The sequence below is a fragment of the Nelumbo nucifera genome, chromosome 2, assembly GCF_055504915.1.
Source record: "Nelumbo nucifera cultivar China Antique chromosome 2, China Antique-T2T, whole genome shotgun sequence".
Classification (NCBI taxonomy): domain Eukaryota; kingdom Viridiplantae; phylum Streptophyta; class Magnoliopsida; order Proteales; family Nelumbonaceae; genus Nelumbo; species Nelumbo nucifera.
In genome coordinates, this window is record NC_142650.1 from 27,988,042 (window position 1) to 28,010,876 (window position 22,835).

The following is a 22,835-nucleotide window of genomic DNA, read 5'->3' on the forward strand; positions in this document are numbered from 1 at the left end:
TTTGCTTAGTTCCCTTGAAGAAAACATGTGGCCAGTCTTTGGAACTGTTTTCTACTGATTGTGGTTGTGTTTGTTGCCATTGTATTTCAGCTTACACCGTTTTGAGTTGAAACACCATTTATACTTGAAGCCCAAATACCATTGTTTTCTTACCATGATAACGAAACACGAATACAATTTTGTTTTTTTTTTTTTTTTTGTTGAATCCTGTTTGGTAAGAAAAATGTGTTTTTCATCCATGTCAGTGGCATATCAGCAGCGCCAAATCAGTCAGGGTGTTGAGACTTTGCCTCCCAATCAAAACACCCTTTGATTTACATTTCAAGTGGAAAGGGTTTATAACTGTGTTAACTCAAAACAGTCTCAATGAAACAGAAAATTGATCATTAAATTCAAGGAGTTTACTTTTGCTACTACAGTGTCGTAGTGAAGGGCTAAAACAGAAAATCATCGCCTTGCATCTACTGCAGTGGTCCCACCCATTAAGTCACTTCATCTAATTCTAGGTGGGGCCATGGCAACAAATCAAAGGCTTCGATTTCCTTGTTTCTGTGCAGGGATATGACACTGTCATAACAAATGTGAGGTAGAAATTCAAAATGCCTAAGTGGTGTTGGCGCGACAACATTTCTAGTAGAAACAGCCATGGTAAAAAAACATCCCCTATCATCCAATGGGATCACGGAAATATTAAGACCTTCACACAATTTAGAGGAATAGCACCGATCTTACAATACATCCTACCGTGTATTGAGAATATCATCTCCCCATGAATAACAATACACAAGTATAGGAGATATTCCCCATGTGTGGCTGGGACATATAAATACCTACTTTGGGCCCATTCGTTTTTTGGTAAGTTACTTATACAGGTAAATGCAATTACCTAAATAAGTTTTTCCTGAAAAACACTTACCCCCGGGTAAGTGCATTTACCCATGTTCTTTTATTTCTCAGGTAAATAATGTAATGACAATTTTAGTTATAAGAAATCCATTATTAAAAGCGACATTTTTGTCTCATTCAAGTGTTAGCAATTTTCTTCTTAGGTGAGAAAGTTATTTGTCCACGTAGGAAATGAGTATCATTTACCCAAATAAGTGATACCCAAGCCTTAATCTCCCACATTAATCTGAAAAATAAACATGGGATTCTTGGTCAATGAGAATTAAAATATCATTGACCAACTTTCTCCTCTCAGAACACTCCCTTAATGAATCAATTACGAGTGGATTGGCCCTACCTAATGAATTGTTCATTAAGGTGAACTAAAGGCATTTACCTTTCTGCCAGAAATATCTATGGGCAGCAAGTCAGGCCTCCATGGGCAGACTGAATGGAATAAGGCCTGACTGCTCCAATCTTACTCCTAAGCTAACTGCATCTATCAGTAGCTACCCCAATGGCTAATCGACTATCTTTCTGTAACTGAATTGTCCTTTCCCTTGTGGGGGGACCCTTGATGATAGGGCAAATCAAGCATTCCTTAAAGACTGACTAGAGGTTGGAATATATTTGGTCTGAAAACAACAAATAGAGGACAAGATAAGGGCTACTTGCAACCATAAAGTATTTTATTTGTTATCTTTGATGTCCGAAGAAATCTACACAGCCAGAATTTAATGCTTTGTCAGACCATGGGTGGCATTACATTCGTAGATTAATTTTGTGTAAAACCAAAATCAATTATCCTATATATAGAACCCCATCATCATCATCATCATCATCATCATCATTATTGTTAATAAATAAATAAAGGGTTGCATTCAACCACTAGACAACAGTTATTAAAATTTTAAGTCCAATATTGAGTTTAATAATAGTTTAAATTAGTTCCTATTACAAAATAACCGTCCATTTGTATTGGAATTATTTTATTAGATAATATAGGCTGTAACATGGTATATATAAATAAAATTTCAACAAATAATGGTGACTAACGTAATGAGGTTTATCTGTGATCCCAAAATCTAAGCATGCTATGCTCCAAAAGGGAAAGAAATGCTTGAGACACATGGCTCAAAATAAAGAAAATATAAATCCAATGGTCAAATTTCAGGATTTTTAAGATGTAATCTCTTGATAAAAACCAACAATTTTGTTATCTTCATCGTAAACACTGCAGAGTATTGGTTTTCTTTGTCTCAAAAATTTCAGTAAAATTCTGTTTTCTGTTTTCTGTTGCTTCTAACAAAGATTATGAGGATTTTTAAATGAAATTACAGCTGCTTATTTTTAATATCAAAAAAGTATTTTGGTAGGCAAAATATATGGAAGAAAATAATTATATACAAAAATTTTCTAATGCTAATATACAAAATATCATAAAGGAAAATAATTATTTTTATTAAATTTTCTAATGCTTGATTGCAACTTGTTGGGGTCATGGGCTGAACAACCAGATCTTCAGACTAGGCGGAGGGGAGGGACTTCCATTAAATCAAAAGCTTCATTGGATGAGAGTAGTTTAAGGAGACAGTCATTAAATAGAACTTTCAAAATTAAAGCCCACTATTGATCTCATCCAAGACTTGGGTAATAACTTATACACTCAAAAGGGGTAAGCCACTTTATCCCATTTTCACTCTAGTTTTGAACAATATTTTACTGATAACAAACACCAGAGAATTTACAATTTTATAAAATAGCTGTTTTGTAACATATTCTATGTCCAGCCAAACACAAACTCGGATTATATATCATAAATTTTTAAATGATTGTATATGCATGGTCCAAAATATTATGAATATTTGTATAACTAACATGATGATAATCCATTCATACATACATGTATACATATATATATATATATATATATACATACATACATACAGAGAGATAAACAGATATCTGTCTTGATTTCGGTGCAGGTTATAAAAGTTAGTTCCACCCACCATATATCGTAAATGGTTAATACTTATTTGTCATGCACGTGCTCTTACCATAGAGACACTAGCATATTGTACAATAAACATCAATGCGTTGTAATATTTTAAATGTAGTTTAAAAAGCTTTACTAGGATCATCACATAAACTGTACTATGTTTGTACAGGTTAACACATGATAATTAATATTTTATTTTCTTTATTTTCTCACGGCATGGTGGTTAGTTGTTACAAGATGAAGAAGGATTTTTAACATAAGCTTGTGATATAATGCCTAGAAATTTTATCAAGAAGAAAATTGTTTTGGTTAAATAATTGAAAATGAGACAAGATAATAATGTCCAAGAGAATAACATATTATATATGATAATCTATCCTCACTCCAATTGAAAAAAAAAAAGAAAAAACAATGGGAAAAGAAACATATAACAAATTACGAATCATTGGGGTCAATTTGCTTTTTGGGAGACAAATTTTCAACCAATAGTTTTCTGAAATAATGTGATAAAAGTATCTCCATTTGTCATCATCTTCATCATCATTATTTCTTAAATTGTTGTGCATCGATGATGAATGCCTCTAGGAATTAATTCTCAGCTAGAAATCAATGACCAAGTTGATCCAATTATCAGAACTGTCTTATCCATTGCTTGCATTTCTTTAGAGCGCAAAAGAAGATAAGGATTGTCTTAAAGGTCTATCCGTTGGGTTATGTAGTTACTGCATATATTCGACCAAGTTGGGTGGAATTAGGTTTGAGTCTTGAGGTGATGAGCTCCAAGCTTGCCTAAACTATAGCCGGGCTCCAATGGGGAAAACTTGAAGACTGGCTATGGGTTGAATGAAGCAAAAGAGATTGGCTAGCTCTATATCTCCACACACAGAACAAGCAATCTTATTCAATTCAGTCTCTCACTCACAGTGGTGACTGGTGAACTGTTCTGCTTCTTTCTTCTGTTGAACACTGAACTAGCTGGAACAAATAGATCAGTGGAGTTACATCATCCTCAGCCACAGTTCATCATATCAATGAACCAGAATTCTAAGCAGATTGGAGCTACCCATGTTATATATATGAGAGGACCAAACAAAGAAAATTCAAGTGTAACGGTAGAATTATCTGACCAATGAAAAGCCCCCAGCCTTAGTGGGGTACTGGGGGGGTTTTAACTTCTCATGATTTTTACTGAGACCCATTTCCAGAATTTAAGAGAAAGGACATCCCAGTGTAAACAAGGACATTTCCAGCTACAAAGAGTACAATTCCAGGGCAACAAACTCAAACAGCTTGATAGCTCTAAAACCAACTGGTAGCTGCTAGAACTCTAGCCCTACTAGACATAGCAGAAAGTTAGGACCAAAAACATGGGCTGTCTCTCTTTCTCTCTCTGCAATTAACGGTTCAAATCTCGTTGCAAATCCAAGGTGGTTCTTTTTTTTCTTTGTCTTCTTTCACACAAACTGAACTATTTACAGAGAAGCAAAGCAATGTCAATTACCTGTACAATGAAGACAGAAACGACCCAAACAACTTCATTGCTGATCGATCGTCCTCTGGAGAAGAATCTCTTCCATCTCTTCCCACAGCTATCTTGAACTTGAACAGTTGAATTACAACACCATTCTCGTCATTGGCTTCGACTCTTTACGTTCAAGAAAGCTGTGGAAAAACATGAAAGGGTTCAGAAATCCAACAACCCAGGAACTGAAGAAGAAGAAGAAAATGGAAGAAGACCCATGTGAGAATTGGGAATTATGAGATGAAACAAACGGTGAAGATGGGATCTTTGGTTTGGCTGGAGCTTGGAATTCTCTTTGCTCGTCCACTTGTTTATATAGGATTCAATCCCAAGAGATGGATGCAACATTTACTGCTAGTGCTTTGCCTCGATCCGTGCACGTTAGCACAGCCTTGAGACGAAGAAGGTACCCGTATTCCTTAAGCTTTTTCTACCAAACATACCCTAACCTTTCGTACAGTTGACATTGGAAAGTAATATTCTGCGACACATCTCCTCTGTCATGTTTACATCTATCTATCTTAACACTGTACCCATCATCGAGCACTGATGGGCCCTACTACTCCATGGATCGGTTCAGCCCGCCACCCATCGAGTATGACCCGACCCATCAACCCACTGCATTATAAAATTAAAAAAAAAAATACTTTCAGCTGGATGATGTATTGGTGTTTGCCCTAACCCAATAAAGATCCAAGCCGTTATTGTCAGGCTTGGATTGGCCGGATAGTCCAACTGGTCAGACCCTATGAGCCCTCGCCCCGCCCCAAAAGAAAACGGATTTGGGTTTTTAATTCTTTTATCCTTTCTCCAGGTGGGGCTGAGCCATCAGGATCCAATGGGTCACTAGATCAATTGTTCTCATTGGGCCGGATTTGACTCGAGCCGAATCAGAAACCGACCCGATCCATTGACAAGCCTCGGTCATCCCCCCCCCACCCCCCGCGCCCTATAAAGTGATTATTGATTAATAGGTGGGGCCTAAAAAACGGGGAACGGGCTCTGTAAAAACGTCAGATCGATGAAATAATTGCACTAATCGGAGGGCCAGCGATGCACTACACCACGGTAAAAAGGGGTGGTGATGATTTAGCAGAAAGTTGGAGAGATGGTGATGATCATTATTGAGGTTTTGGGGGGGCGGGGAGATGGGGAGATCAACTTTTATTGGTTATTACCCACCGACTTTCACCTTCGGATGGGGGGTAGATCCAACGGTCACCACCGCCCATGTCTCCCCCATTAATTACAGCCGTAGGGCTTAACAGCCTGTTAACGGACCCATGACAGCGACCCCCAACGGAAACAGACAACGGTCCCTCTCTGTTACACTCCGTCCCGTTCTCTGTACACCCCGTGACGTCTCTCTCATCTCAATTACTTCCCCTTTATTCCTTCTCAGAAAATGCTTCCATCCAGGTAATGTCACTGTGTTACAGTGACCCAGGTGTTTATAGTGAGAGACCCCTCGTTCACCATTTCTATAGGAGGACGTGGATTTCTTTTGATTCCAGGAGATGGGCCCCCAATTGGGACCTGGCATCAGAAGATGGGTGGATCATAAGTTCAGAACCATCTAGTGAGGGCCCATCAGCATCAATTATCAGATCGAAGTGGGTTGGCGACTTAAGCATCTTATCATTTCTTTCCAATTACAGTCCTTTGTACGACCGCACGCTCGGGTGTCTCCAACCTCACATGCTTGTTGCCAAAATAATGTACTGTTTGGCTTAGCCTTTTAGCATAGAAGTTTTATGCTTTTCCTTCGGTTATGACAGCAGGGGCCCATTGTCTGAACCCAGCTCTTCCCGTGGCCACTTGTATGTTAGTCCAAACATCCGCCTTAAGGAAATTTATATTAAGATTTTTAAGAGCCCAAACACCATAGGGTCATTGTAAAATTATATGTTTTTATTCTAACATTCTTCTTCTTTCTTTTGACCGTTATATTTAGACGAGATCAGATCGACGCCCCACGCATTGGGAATATCTCTTATATTTGTTATTGGGAGATATTCTCAGTATATGGTTGGGATGGGCCGTGGGGTGTGTTGATGCAAATTATATTTAAACATAGTCTTTCGGGGACATTACTGGGTATAATGGTAAAATCAATATCCATTAAAACACGGGTTGGAGTTTTAAGTGTGGCCATTTTGTGAAAAAACTAAGAGCGTATTTAGTCATTCCCTCCCAAAGAACCCATATTTTTTTTTTTTTTACTTTTGATCTTGAACGTCTAAAGAAGGGGCTATTACCCAACGTTGGTCTCAGCTATAGCTATTCGGGGTATTAGATTCAGGCCTAACTTAATCAATTTGAGATTTTACCATTTTTGCACCAAGTATGAAAAACAATGGGTGGGATTTATTTATGCAAAAGTTTGACACATTTTTCAACTTTTAGGACTTTCATCACTTGTTTCACCCAAAACTTCATGCAAGTCAAATTAACAACTTTTTTTGTATAGTATTAAAATCTATTAAATAAAAAATTGCCAAAAATGGCTAAGATTTTCAAAATTTAGAACCATGGTTGCAACATTTAATTTAAGGTTGAGATTGAGAGTAAGGTTCAAAATATCGCAACATATCGATGCATATATATATATATATATATATATATATATATATATCAGTTTTTGAACTCTGTGACACACCATTTAGAGGGATTTAGGGCTTCTATGGGTTTAATCATTAGACTCCCTCCAATTGTACCTACCCTCGAAAAATCATCCAAAAAATAATAATTAAATAGATATTGTACAATTTAAACGAGCCATTACACAACATATGATTAGGGAATTCCATGGAATATGCAATGTTTCCCAAGAAGACAATAAAATAAAAACAGGCCAATATACACGATTTTTTATTTTTAAATGAAAAAACAAAAACAACTGCCACATCAGAAAAAAAAACAATTGGTGAAAATCCCGGGGAAATTCACTGCCATTATTGAACACAAAATCACACCAAACTGAGGATGCCAGGTTGTTTGTTTTGTGAGTATTGATATCATAGACCTAAAAAGCTGGCTCCATCCTCTAACATGCTAGCCATCAACTTGCTCCCCCAATCAACCAAAGGAAAAAGAGAAAGATAAAAGATTTGAAGTACACATTGATGAAATGGGTTCATAAACAAACACCACCCACCAAGCCCAATTGGGTTGGTGGGTCGGGTCAAACAAGATTCTAACCCAAGGGAAATGCTAGGGAGACTCGCGTAAGACTTTACTTGGGCAATGCCATGAGAGAGTGACAAAAGAGTAGGGGATTCTATTGACCAAGGTACCCCTAATGGAGTCCACTGGCACACCTATATCAAGAAAGGACCTCATTGGTCCTGTGTTTCACTGAAAAAGAGTGCCATTCTATAATGGCCCACCAATTATAACAACTTAACTCCAGTTAGTATCTTTTGTTTTCATTTGCTTACAAAAGAGAAGAGAGAAAAGTAAAAAGTGTCTTTTGTTTGCTGGATTATGATCCACAAACAGACATTAAAACCCCAAAAAAAAAGAGGGATAAATAAAAATAATAATAATTCATGAATAAATACTTTTAGAAGTATTTGGTTAGATTTGTGGGTGATAACCCCATCCACAGACACAGAGTGCTCAAAGCTGAATGGTCTAAATCAGGTATGTCATTGGACCACTTACACAGTATGATGGTGGGACTAATTGTCTTGTGGGTACCAAGAAAAATAGACAATATGTTGTCCCTTCATCAATATCTTGTGGTTCATTTTTAGAACCATTTTAGCAAGTTCACCGAGGACTTAATTTAGCAAATTAAGTACCAAGTTTTATTGTATCAGAACTTTATTTATTTATTTGTTTTGCTGCAACAAAAATTGTATTATAAAATGGAAAAACAAAAAGAAAAAAAAATACATGTAAAGTAAAACAAATTTATTCATTCATTCTCTCAAGCTTTTTTCTTTTCTTTTTTTGATAGTTGGTAGTGATCAGTGAATAGGGATGGGTTTTGAGCCATGACTAAGCGGCTCAGCTCTGTTGGTGTGGGTAGCGACCTGTGACTAGCAGCTCCGGCCTTCCACCAAAGGCCTACAATTACAAAGAGAGGGGAACAAAACCAACCCACTTCCACCATACCCTCTCAAGGCCTTCACTTAACAAATTAAATATAAAATTGTATTAAATCATTCATATAAAATGAATAAAAAAAGGAAAAGAAAAAAAAAACAATAAAAATGATAAAATGAATCAATGATATGTCTTATAAAACATGAATCAATAAAAGGTAAGCCAACCATGTTACCCCTGTAATTGATTGAAATTTTGATGTAAACGTGTCAAGAAATTTTGAAAAATCTAAAGCTAATTAGGGCATATAATTAAAACTCCTCCTTATCTCCACCGTTGCTGTAGAGGTGGTGATATCACATCAGAGGAGCAGAATTAGGCACAAAACCTAAATCAATCACGTCAAGGCAAATCAATCACTCCGTGTCACATGAATGAGCACGACTAAACCAGACATCATCATTCCACATAATGGCAATTTTGTGCTGGCTTGTGCTATGATGAGAACAATCCAAGGAGAAGTTAAGTTGAAAGCACAATGTAATGGATGCTGTAATAGTCTCTCCACTTTAAAGACATGAGACACTTTGCCCATCTGTTTGCGTCATATATTGCAGAGATTCAAATATGGTTGATTATGCTGAGTAAATATGGTTGATTCAAATTAATTATTTGCTTTTCAAAGTTTTGGAAAGCAAATAATACATTCCTCACAGTGAGGAAATAATTTGAAATGCAAACATTTTTGGGCCAATCAAATGACTGAACATTGTAGGTTCATATGATTTCAATCAAATATAAAGTTATGAACATCAATTATGGGCCTCTCTCTCTCTCCTCAGTATTACTGCTTGGCTCCCAATAGAGGGTAGGAGCTATATGCCAGACCTATATCTAGAGGGTTAGTTGGTGTTAGTAGGGATTCAGGAGTAGGGGCAGTGCAGGGTGAACATGAGCCCCACTGGTCATACCATACAAAGCCTGCATTCCTCTGGGATTGATTCACTTGGGCATGATTTCAAGTGAACATATCAATTACTAGTTACCCGTGGTCACAGTTATATATGTATATATGTATATAGAGAATTTTATATTTATCAATTGGTGATATTTATTTTATAAGTAACATATTAAAAATTTAATTTAGTAACTAAAAACTCATTTCAATTGGATAATTTAACTAACTAGGAATTAGATCAATTTTTTTTCGCAGCCAAAGAATAAATACGTTGTCCTTCCCTTAGAAAATAGACTATCCATTTGATGGTCAGAAGCATTAAAATAAGCTGGTTTGTATTCAATAAAGAGGAAAATCTATGATGCGGGAAAGGCATGGTATGGAAAGAGTTTTGACAAATCAAAGCCCACCCATGAATTTTGATTAATAACAATTATCATCACCATCATTTAAACTTTGTCCCAACTATATAGGGTTTGCTACATGAATCATGTTTCACCATTTCATTCGATTCGATGTCATATTTATTGTTGGTTTATGGGCGGTTAAAACGACAATCAAGATCCATGATCATAAGAATTTGACATGACAAAAGTTTTAATATGCCAACTACCAACCTGACACAACCATCCAGGCTTATAACTAGCGGTGCGAAGACAAGCTCACACTGGTGGGGTTTAAGGTTATAAACTTTATTATATTAATATTACTTCTGACAGAAATGTGCTTACTTGTCACTAACACATGGACGAGCAGTATAGCAAGGTTGTAGGCTTTCCAGCTGACAAGAATCCTTTGGCTAGACTAGACGAGCCGTGTAGCAAGATTGTTCCCTAGTTCTTCCCTTTTAACCAAGCTCATCTTTGAAGCAAATTAAGCAAAGAAAGTAGTCAAGAACAGAAAAAGTTTTTAAGTTTTTGACATAACATGCGCGGGTAAAAGCTTTGTCTATCAAACCATACAAAATATATTCCAAATCTTAGAAAGTGATAACGCCAAGATTGCTATAGCAGGTGGGCCCTGTATACGGAACTTGTTAATTTTTGGCCCAAAACATGCAACTTTCATATACAGAACCCAACTAAAGACAACAAAGAACCCAACAGATACAGTACATCTGAGGTCCAGTCTCCCCCATATCTGTCTATCTTATATATTAGAGTGCTTTTTGATGGCCCAATTCCCTAAATGGGTCCAGTCTCACTCTCCCCCATTAAACTTCACATTAGATTCCAGTAATAGCACATGAGATGGCTGAGAAATAATTTTTAATGGGCTCCGGCCCAAACCCGAGCCCGATGTAATTGGACCCGAATTGCTGAACTAATTATGGGCCTAGTTAGAGATGGGCTTAATCTGTAAAGAGTCAGATGCCCATTGTATGGCGACAAGTTGTACATGTGCCACGTGTAAGGTAGTGGATCAGGGGCCAGAGGCTTACAGTGAAATCACTGATCATCAGCATATGTGAGGTCAGGTTCTCTCTCTCTCTGTCTCTCTCTGTCTTTCTCTCTAACATGAGCTTTGGAGAGCCTACCCCGACGCTCCAGCAAAGAGAAGGGAAGGCTACAAAAGTGCCAGTCCCCAGAGGCCCAGAGCCCAGTGGCCAGTGCGGTTGAGGCAGCCTATCATCAGCACGTGACAACTGATAACATACGACGCGGTGAGAGGGACTCGCAAAAGCGACAAACTGTTCACTGACGTCACGTGATCCAACCTGCACTTCGTAATCTCACGGTAAAGCCTTTAAGCCTGCACAGAAATATATAAAAAAGAAAACTAACAACTGTCGGTGAATGATATCATGTGGCACCGTCCCTCATGTTACATGTTCCCCCTTGCCATCTAGACATCATAACCGTCCAATTCAACGATTTATTTATAGCCATCCGATCAGATGGATGAGATTGATCGGAGAGTGCAGCGGTTGTAGATAAATTCTGGTACAGGTGTGGACCACGGTGCAGTTAACTCCGTCCCACTTGCTTCGTACCCATAAAGCGTCCAAAGTGCAACAACAGAGGGTGGCGCTGTGGTGGCTGACAGGGGCGGTTCTTGCGAATTTCTTTTAATATCACGGCGGAGTTGGTGGCCGGAGATGGACCCCACCGCCACCCACCCACCGTTGGAGCCCCACCCTGCAGCTACAAATGCGGGCGCTGCTTCCTGATTACAATTTGCAAAGCTCCCTTCTTTTACGCTAACATCACAATTAATAACTATCCCATGATCCTCCACGTGTCAAGATGTGGAGCATAGATGGGTCCTACTATGGATAAAATGGTGCGATAGAAACCATATTAACACTGATTTTTTTTTTGTTACTTTTTTAACTTTTTTTTGAAAATTCATTTTATAAGAAAAGTTCTCAAGTAGAGAGTAGAGAGACAACAAAAGAGCTAGGGGACCAGAGAGAGAATGAGAGAACTCTCTATGGGCCAAGGGCCCATTCCTTATTTTCTTAAATTTAAATAGAAAAAGGAGGGATCATCATCACATGGTGGCATGTGATAAGGATGGAATGGCCTTCCTTCATCAGAAGCTTAGAGATCCTTGTTTTATTTTTCCTTCAATAAACTTTAATCTTCCTGTTCATCCCTCTCACGATGCGCATCTACCCCCACTGCGCACCTACTACTAAAGTGGGTGTTTCCCCTGTAATGTGCGCTTGTGGGTGAACCCTACGCCCTGCATTGCTGGCTCCCAGCTCCATCTACCTATAAAGTTTGTGAAGGGGTTATATCTTATATGGTAGACAAGTAGATTGGTCCACAAGAATCTCATAGGCAAAGCTCCATTTCACCTTCTTTACCCCTCTCTCTCTCTCTCTCTCTCTCTCTCTCTCTCTCGACTATAGCTCATCAATCTTCTTCAAAGTTCAAAAGCAATTGAGAACCTTTGAGACAAATTGAGTAATGGGAGTTGTGAGAACAGTAAGAATAGAAGTCATGTCATGCTTTTCCACAGCTTTCTTGAACTTCTGCTGATCTCATGATCTGGTATAGAAGAAGCTCAAGAAAGCTGTGGGAAAACATGGTAAGGACTACATGTTGCGTTTGCACCATCTTCTTCACAGGAAGTTTACTAAGATCTCTCCAATCTCCACAACGTCATGCAATTTTCCAGCGGCCGGGCTGCGGTGAAACAAAGACTTTGACGGTTTGTAAGCATGAATTCATGGCGAATGCTCTTAATTAAGTGGATAGTTTAGCCCATTTGCAGCAGATAGCCCTCCTGCAGATGATGTTCTATGGACATGCATTTATGGTAGTTTCTTTAATTTGGAAAATAATTTAGCACATGGTTTTGCTCTGAATCACTCACGGTAGTTCTTCAATTATATTCCATTTCATGTTAGAATACAAATGGGTTTATGTCCACTGAATTAGTTCTGCTCATTCTTGATTGATGATAATGAAGAGAAGAAAACCCACGACCAGAACTGTGGAGGCATGCATGAATGAGAGGATATCCTGATAATGCTGTTCATGTGCTTCTGCAATCTTTGATAATTTTCTCTGTGCTGTGTGAGAAATTGATGAGAGAAAAGAAGATATTTCTTTTACCATATAACCAAAAATGATGATAATCTGTTATTTTAGGCAGAAGAATCCTTGACTTCCCTTCCTATTATATTGATGATTGTTCTTCCTGTTTGTCTTCTGGGTTTTCTTCTCTGTTTTAATCCCCCTATAATTCTGTGAGAAAGGTTATACTTTCTCAACACGTGAAAAGATTTTCATTTTTTTCATCTCTCTCTCTCTCTCTCTCTCTCTCTGGTTATAGCTTACTGTGTAACTGATGAGCCACTTCAATTGCAATTGCTTGATCTTAGCCATCCAGAGAAAGATTTTTCTTTTCTTTTTTTATCATTGCCCATACCTTTATGGACTGTCCAGAGCAGGTGGATCTGTCTGAATGTATGGACAATCCGATCTGGTGCCAGTTCTGAGCTAATGCCAATCTAAGACGTAGGCCATCCTTCAGGCAGGCAGGCTTTATTGATGAATGAGTGCACCATTTGCTATTTAAAATATATGTGTCATGGGGTCATGGGGCGTGGCAGTCTGTCAAACTATACTCCGGTCACTATTCTTGCCAATTATGGTTTTTCAACGCAATAACTTTCCTCCTAGCTTTTGTCAAGCTTATGGCTTTATCTGCTTTTATTTTTGGGCTTTTCTTGCAAATTATAAGTACAAATTTTGAGGTCTGCAACTGTAATCTATGGGCTATGCAGCAGGTCCAATCCCAACTCATTCCTTTCTTTCGCTCTTCCCAGCAAGGTTTCATGCATAAGCCGAGTTCTTGAGTCAGACCCATCTGGGTTAAGCTCTTCTGAAAATATGAGTCTGGCTTTCTGTGGCTTGTGTGTGTGAAGCCCTTTAGACTTGGCAACTTTTCTGCATAATTAATTAATTCCTGCTCAGAAGTTGGCAGGGAGCAAGGATCAAAATTTCGCACTGTGGCCCGTATCGACGATACCTATCGTATAAGGACTGGATTCAGATAACCTATGGTGATCAATTATATTGCCCAAGTAATTCACGACAAACTACAAGCTTGGGTCCTCAGACTCAAACCCTCTCTCTCTCTCTCTCTCTCTCTCTCTCATGTTATGTCTTCTCAATTTGAAGGTATTTGTCATTATTTTGTTCTTAATTTCACTCAGATCCCAGTCAGGGAGTAACATGTATCGATCGGAGCCTCGGAGACTTGAAGGATTCTGTTACTTCTTAATTTCACTTAGATCCCAGTCAGGGAGTAACATGTATCGATCGGAGCCTCGGAGACTTGAAGGACTGTTAGTGTCCTCCCCTCGTTTAGCTTTTATACATAGAAAACGCAATAGGACAAGTCTATGATCTCTTCCGAGTTGCTAGAACTAATAGCAACCCAGGTTCAACCAGGATGCTTTCTCCAATCGACCGAAGCTTGGCGAAACCAACCAACCTGCTATTGTTGACAAATGCGACATGGTTCAGTTTCAAATGGGTTCGGTTGGTTAGTCACTACTTGGTTCATCAACTCATCACGTAATATTAGAAACCCAGAACCCCCTAAACCCTCCCTCCCATAAACTTGGTTCAGAGTTGAGACCTTTAGAATGGTTTCTGCTTCTATTTGCTTGCCCATTTCCTTCTGCCTGCATTTTTGTCAAAAGGAACCCTGGGAAGAGGCATTTGATTGGGACAAGAAGGTCAATGGGCCCATCATAGGATTTGGGTTTTCTAGATTATAGAAAGTTAAGTGCAATTAAAGTCCAACGTTATCCTCTCTCTCTCTCTCTCGTTTTCATATATTTTCTTCGCCACCAATTTGAAAAATTTCTCTCACAGCGGATATATACAAAATCAGTGTTTTCAACCTGTAATTGGCATGGGTGATTGAACTGGTGACCCAGTGACCTGGAAAGCTGACTGGGATGGAGGACTTTGGCAGTTTTGATCATCTCACTAGGTGACCCACCAGGTTAAGCCACCCAACTCGCCACCTGGACAGCCTTCTGGCTTGACCCAGGTGGGTTTTTGAAGCATCTTACTTCATTGCCAGAAATTATGTTACTAAGGCCGAGTTTGGGAGTACAAATACAAATATGTAGAGTGCAAAACCTTGTATTTTGTATGTATTTGCACTGTACATATTTGCATTTGTACTCCTTCCAAATTCAGCCAAAAGTCTTTAATTGGTCATGGAAATATGTTCGTATTCAGTTCCTCCCTTTAGAAAAGGTTTGGTAAGATTTTACATGAATATATAGCCAAAAAAAATGTCTTTATGGTGAAGCAAAATGCCAGTGGTATGTGGAGGAGAGGGATTTAAAAAAAAAATCAAATTCCCTTCAGATATGCAACATATATTACCTTGCTAGAACCAGCAAAGTTAGGGTTGGTGGGGTTCATTTAGGTTGAAGGTTTGTGAAGAAGAGTAGTCAAAAATTACAAGTTGGGAACCAGTAGGAGAGGAGGAAAAGGAGAAAGGAATGCATGGAGAGAGATAGAAGATGGGCCCAATATGTCGGGAACACAGAGTAGTGAGGTCGCAATCAGCATTTAACCGTTATATAACCATTCGAACAATGGGACATCAAATACGACTGTTCAATTCTGTCCTTCAAAATTGGGGTGCCTACAAATTCCCTTCTTCCATGTAAGTAACATGCAGTGATGATGCAAAGTTGAACCTCCTTCACCATCTATGACATGGGCTTCCATAAAATAGGGATAAGAAAAATGAAGTCCTAATAAGATTCTTATGGCTTTGTTTGGCTTGATAGAAAATAAGAGAGAAATAGAAAGTTGAGGAAAATTTCTTAACAAATTTTGTCAAATTCTTTAAGAACTTCTCCTCAACTTCTTGTTTCCATCATTTTTATCAAACCAAACACAGCCTAAAGGATTTAGTCCATGCACGAAAATGTATGTATGTATGATCTATACTCTATTTATATTAGCCATGTAGAAGGGTAATAAGGCTACTTTAGACTGTTCACTAGATAGGGGATCCTATGAAAACCATGTTGTGAATCCTATAGTCCACATGATCCCTATGATGCCAAAAAGAAATGATACTAGAAAGGCTTTGACCAATCACAACCCATCCTGAATTTTGATTAAAACTCGATTGATTGGTTACTACTTTTATGATGCAAGTTGATTAATTATAAGTTTTAGTTACTGTTATCATGTTGTATGCAAGGTTCTAAATATCAATACAGGCTGATACGCCGTGTGTCGGTGCTTTTTTATGTTTTACTTATTTTTTTTTTCGAAATCGGTTCAGAGGGGCCGGTTTAAGGCTTGACTACCCTCTGAACCAGTGGCTGACCCGATACAACCCCTGTAGGGGTGTATCGGAAAACTAGCAACATGATACGTTTTAGTCAATACGGGCTGATACATATCGATACTTTGAACCTTGATTGTATGTATGTATATATGTATATATATGTATGTATGTATATGTGTACAATTTCACAATGTATAATAATCAAACTTAAACTATGGCAAGGCAATGATTTCCAGGGTAATTCTTTTGTTATACACCATCTGCACACAAATAACCATGTAGGGCAGCACATGCACACAAGAAGGATCTCTACATGTGATATACTTAAAAACGCCATGTTGAATATATTTGGCTCCCCGAACCCTTCAATGTCTTGCATGCTCAACCAGCTAGATTGATGATTTCAGTCATGATTTTAAGCCTTTCTTTTTCAGTGGGGCATGGGTGCTTGAGTCTAAAATAATTAATGGCAAACATATATCAGGTTAGACCCATTGAGAAAGCATTTCAAAAATCAACAGCCAGAGAAATCACTAATGAGGTTTGAACACATCATCATAACATGCATGCATACATGCATGTACATGCAGCACATACGTGCAAAAACACATATACGCACAATGATTAGATTAATATGGTAATTAAGCAAACTGTTGGCATTGGCATGCTTTAATTAACCATGTATATATTCTAATGGAATAAGGAGGCTGTTAGGGGGTAAAACCCCATATAATAAGGATCTTTCTTGATTGATTTGAGGTCCCAGCAATGGCTACTAGCTAGACTCATCCCCCAAATAGCATCGGAGATGTCACCGAAAGAAGGGTACCATGACATCCAAAATAGGATGGTGGTGTGTAACACACTAAGCTGCTTTACTTTCCTTTCCATATGTTCATGGCACAAGGGCATCTACTAGTTTGCTTTTTCTTCCCTTTCTTTCTCCAAAAGTAGATATATGGATCCAATCAAACCTGATATCTCAACTTTTTTGACCTGAATGATGTAAAATAGTTAAATGGACATGCTTTATTTAGGTTGTGTTTGGATAAGCTCCACGATTTGTGCTTCTAAATCTCAAAAGCACAAAGGCTTTAAGTGCTCTAATACATGTTTTGCCTTCAGATTAATTATTCTTACCATTACCAAACGCTCAAAACACTTTTTGACTCAATTTTGTTTTCAACCGCCCCTTGCTCAAAAGCAAAAGCTTATCCAAATGGAGCCTTAATTAATTAACTTGCCTCAACTTTGAATCTTCTTATTAGTCTAAGAAGAAATTAAGATAGATTAATCATAAGCTATAATGTCACTGATAATCACGGATTTAAACAACCCCTAAAGTAAAGCTGAAGGCAACAACAATTAAAGAATATCCACCATCACCGTCATACTTAAATGAAAGAAGAATTGCAGTCAAGGAATCCTCAAAAATCTTCGACACTCAGGAAAGTAGATAGAATATTGCTTTTCTGCCTTGAACAGCGACTTAAATTACAAGTATGGAATCTGCCCAGTAAATAATAGAACTTGGTATGAAGAAGAGGAAGAAGAAGAAGAAGAAGCATCCGTGATCCGACTAATATCTTTCCAGTCATAACATTAAACACAAAATTGTATAACCCATTTAGTTTTCTGGCCGAACACGACGTGACAATGGGTAGGATGTTGAGTGAAGAGATACGACTGCTGGTTGGACAGCCAGATACCCAAAGTTGTTGGCAATTAAGATGCTCACAACCAGATATCCCACAAGAACATTGATTCATTCCTTTGGGAGAAGTAGTAAGTTTGCGCATGTAAAGCTGTAACTTATGTGGACTTGTACAGGAGTCATCTACTCCTATAAATGATTTTGTCAACTCTCTCCTTCTCAGTACATGTTGGTCTGGTTCTTAATTTGGGTCATTTAAACTGCTTTGTCATAAATACAGTTACTACTACAACCATCCAAGGAGAAAGGATGAACAACTAGGATCTGATGCAGAGAACTTACTCTTCGACTAGACCAAACCTATGTCTCCTGCGCTTTATCCTCGGCCTTACACAACTCATCTGTCGTTGTCCCTACAGAGACTTGAGTGGGGTAAGTGATGGGTCTTTATTTCTTTTTTTTTTTTTTCCCTGGGTGGATCAAGAAAGGTTAGCTTCACTCTCTAAAGCTTTTTCTCTGCAATAAGGTTTCCACTTTCCATGTGGTTATGCCTTCTGAAGGATAAAATAACAGTGGTGCATATTTTGTTATTCACTTGTATAGATATTTGCTTCTTCTGATAAAGGCTTCACCTAACTTTTGTAGCCTTCATTTTAGCGACCTGTACAAAAGCTTGTGGAAACCAAATTTTGGTGGAACCCCAAATGACAAAAGGCAAAACATTCAAGTAACTATATAACAAGCAGTGTGGTCCATATAATAGAGCAATAATTGGATCAGTTCATCCCCATTAGCCAGTTTGTCTGTGGATCATATGCAGTCAGGTTCCTGGAAATGACTCTGAAGGTTGTTAGTTTGTCGACTGACTGATATAGATGGTGCTTTACAGGCATCCATTTAGGTCCATGAGAAGTTGAGAACTCAGACAGCAATAATTGGATGCATCTTATTGTAGTTAGAGCTTACAGCTTCTTATATGGAGTTTCAACAATTATTTGCAGAAAGAAATACAGAAATAATTGCAACTCACCACAGAGAAAAGAAAAACACAAAAACATAGATCACAGATTGAAGTGTCCAGGATCCCCGAAATCAAGGAAAGAAGAGGACAATCATTTTTACCGGATTCCCATTTTGTGGTAGACAGTTCTGCAATAGAAAGGCTAAACTCCATTGCTTTTTCTCAAAAATATCCATGCAAGATTTTACAGTATCAACTCACAACTCATGCATCACAGCTTCCCAGATACCCAGATTGATTGATGGGGGGTCTGTCATATCTCCTGCTCATACATCAGATGTTGGTTTTTATTTGGCAATGGGTTATCTTGCTTGTTATGGAATTATGAGTTGGATTCTTCAAGTATAGAAAATACTGGGTAATTGTTATTTTATCAATCCATACAGAAGGATAACCAAGAAATACAGAGTGATGGGTCCACCATATCTGATCAGTAGTGGAATCTAATGCTTGGAAGATATAAAATATATCCAATCAGCTGACAAAGGAAAAAAGATGTTCAGAGAAGCAATTCATCAAACCTTTTAGAACGACAAGCTTCAAGCCTTCAACATCAGAAAAATAATATTCCTCATGAACCCTAACTATTCAATGAATATACTTCTGCATGAACATCATTTTTTTTTGGTAGTATATTGATTGAAGAGAGAATGGAAGATATTATTTAGAGAGAGAGAGAGAGAATCCTACATAATGAAATGAAATTGCACCACTCATTGCTTAATAGAACATATATAGAATAGAACTTCAGAAGAAAAATAACACGCGAGATTAAAATATCATAACAGCCTAATTATCTGACAGCAAACATCAAATGAAAGGACTAAATTTACTCATATTAGACAACAAGGCCATTAAATTAGGGGGGAAAGAGTAAAAACTGAAAGAAAATAAACTAATGGATGAATAAACAAGTTACATATCATTACAGCAAATCGTTTACATCAATCTAGGTTTTCTGAGTTCTCCAAAATTAATACAAAACGATCCGTCTATAGCTAAATTTCCCTAGAAAATTAAATCACCCTTCCATATCCATATCCCCAGATCATAAAAACCTTATCTTATTTGACTTTTGACAATTATGAAATAATTTGGGTCTTTTGAGTTCCCTGGATTAAACTATGAATTATGGGCTATTATCCAGTAATTCCTTATCAATTGCCTAACCAGAAAGGAAGGAAAAAGGAAACCATTAACAGTGATGCATCAAGCACTTTTGCACTGCAACTAGAATTATAAGCAGAGAAGTCTGCATTTAGAGCCAAGCCCCATCCGATTTGACTACTTTGTAACAAAAAATGAAAAGAAAAGAATGAAGGAAACCAAACGACCATGGGCAACAATACCATGTTAATTAAGTAGGATTATAACAGAAAACCTGAACAAACTTTGCAACAAAGACAAAAGTGAAACATCATGAACACAAGTTTATGCAACGAACCCACAAGTGAAACATCAGATCCAAAGTGTATCACCGCTGATTCAATTGTAAAGATTAAAAAAAAAACTGCATTAACAAGAAAGAAAGCCATCGAATTCCTTAGCAGCCATGTAACATAAACCAAATTCTAACAAGCACAACACGAATTTATTAAAGTTAGTAGAATTCTAGGAGAAAAATTACTTGAACAGCCAAAGAACTGATGGATTCATTAGCAGTACAGCGAGTGCAAAGAGATAATTCCAGTCTTGGAGACTAGTTCATCATGCAAATGAAGAAGTGAAGAAACTAAGCCGAGTTTTGGGTTTGATGGTACCAATTAAGGCAATGAGTGTGTTTGGGTTTGATAACAAAGGCAAGAGACAACGAGCATCCAGAGAGTCCAGACCCTATCCGTATCTTCCCACAGCTTTATTGAACCGCAGTAGCCATGCATAGCCCCACTTTGTTACGCTAGGTAGCTTGTTAGCAGGATACTGATCATGCAGTTCAAGAAAGCTGTGGAAAAGTACAAACAGGATCATCTGTTAAAGTGTGCAAACACCACACTAGAGGTTAGATCTTCTCATCTCCCTCCAACCCTAAAAGAAGAGATGATAATGATGATGATGATGATTATGGCGATGATGGCAAGAGAGAGAGAAAGAGAGAGAGAGGTGGTTGATGGGGTGAGAAGAGGAAGAGGAAAAGGAAGAGGAAGAGAAGGAGATGTAGGTTGAGAGGTGGGTTGAAGCAAGTATTTATAGGAGAATTGAGAAGAAGGTTTCGAAACCCAATCCCGAGAAGAATATCAGGCCCAAAAACTGAACCACCCACCTTTTTTCTACCCCTTCTCGCACCAATTAAAAAAGTTGAAGACTTTTTGTTTTTGGACTCATCAACCCAGAAAAATAAATAAAAGAATGGTAAGATCACGGACATCGGTGAGGCTTTGATGCAGCCTGCCGGATCCAACGGTGGTGGTAGCCCTTGTGGGGCACATGGGTTGGTCCCACATCAGATCTGTCAAATTTTTTTTGTGTTCGTTAAGTGGCGACTGACTGGTGGATTCTGATCTCTTTCTCTTTCTCATCATCAGCTTTCTCTCACTCACAGTCACTGATCAGTGATCACTCTTCACTCCCTCCCTTTTCTCTCTCAAACCCTAAATTAAAATTAAGATTAAAATTAAATTAACCTCAAACTCAAATGATTCAAAAATTAAGTTCGGCACATGCTCGCATGTGACAGACGGTGGCCCACCGTCGGAGCGGGTGATCTACTACATAGACCCCGTTTTTCCCGGACGGAGGTCGCGTTGTCGGGTTGGTGTGGCGGACATTTCTACTTGTACGATGCTCTCTTACCCAAGCAAGGGAAGGGAGAAAGAAGGAAGCAAGGGGGGAGAGGGATGCGCAGGTTAAGCCTCTGCGCCTTGGGATTTAGTGGGTTGCCCCATTAAATTTAGCTGGCAAACACCAATCAAGCCAATCCCTTTCACTAGCTAGCCTTAAGCATTATTACTAATTAAAATTCTTCTCTCTCTCTCTCTAAACACACATGCCCGACACCATTGAAGGGGTTTGTCAATTTGATTTAACCCACAACTTTGTCTTTAGTTCTTGTTCATGTTCCTTAATTGCTTCTCCTTTTTTACCCGACCCATCAACCCATTTTAGGTTTAACCGGGTCTCCTTCTTCAGGTTGAGTGGATTTTGGTTGAGACCCTGTTGTTGCTAAGGTATGTGCCATGAATTTATATCAAAATTGTGTGAGTTTTAAGGGTTTACGTTTCATTGGATTCTGGAAGTTGAAAGGATCATCAGATGGGATTGTATGATTGGGTGACAAGGATTAATGGGCTTTCATTAATTGTGCATATTTCTTTTGTGTAGACAGCTAAGTTTTGTACAAACTTCATTTCTGTGTGGTACAAGCATGCTTGTTGTCTCATTGAATCACAGCAGGTCAATGAATTCCTTTCACCTGAGGAAGAGAATTAACACTGTTTTCTAATGCTGATAGTGTGCAATTCACAAATTTCATTTATTTTCTTAATTTCTAACTGTAATGTTGGGTTTATTCTATTAAATATACTAGTGATTAATCAATTAACTGAAAAATTACATGGGAGATTGATCTCCAATTCTCAGTATGTTGGATTTCACAGTGGCACAACATGTGCATGCTTTATCTTATAAATCATGATAAAAGAAAGAACATTATTTTATTAAGTGGTTAGGAATAAGAGCTGGCAGGTACTAATTTGGGTTTTAAATATTGCAGTTTTAGAACATGTCCAACATGATTGAAGTTTGTCAATGTATCTAACTGTTTAATGTTGTCCTTTTTCATTGTTCTTCCAAATCATCTTAATTATCTTTCTTTTTTAATTTCTTTCTCTATTTAAGAACCTTGATGACTTAAATAATAAAATTAGGGTTCTCAGGAAAGGTAAGTCCTGTTTATGAGATCTGCTACACTACCCTAAAGTTACATGAATATTATGGTATTGAGATTAAATGTGTTGA

The 22,835-nt window shown here is 38.0% G+C and overlaps 1 long non-coding RNA gene across 1 annotated transcript; it reads right to left on the bottom strand.

Annotated features, from left to right (window-relative positions):
* Positions 1-12,199: 12,199 nt before the first annotated feature.
* Positions 12,200-21,845, bottom strand: LOC104586130 (uncharacterized). The gene is made up of 2 exons (XR_016083095.1): positions 20,509-21,845; positions 12,200-16,660 (listed from the first exon to the last, which is right to left on the bottom strand). It is a non-coding gene; the product is annotated as an uncharacterized LOC104586130 (long non-coding RNA).
* Between the last annotated feature and the right edge of the window lie 990 nt (positions 21,846-22,835).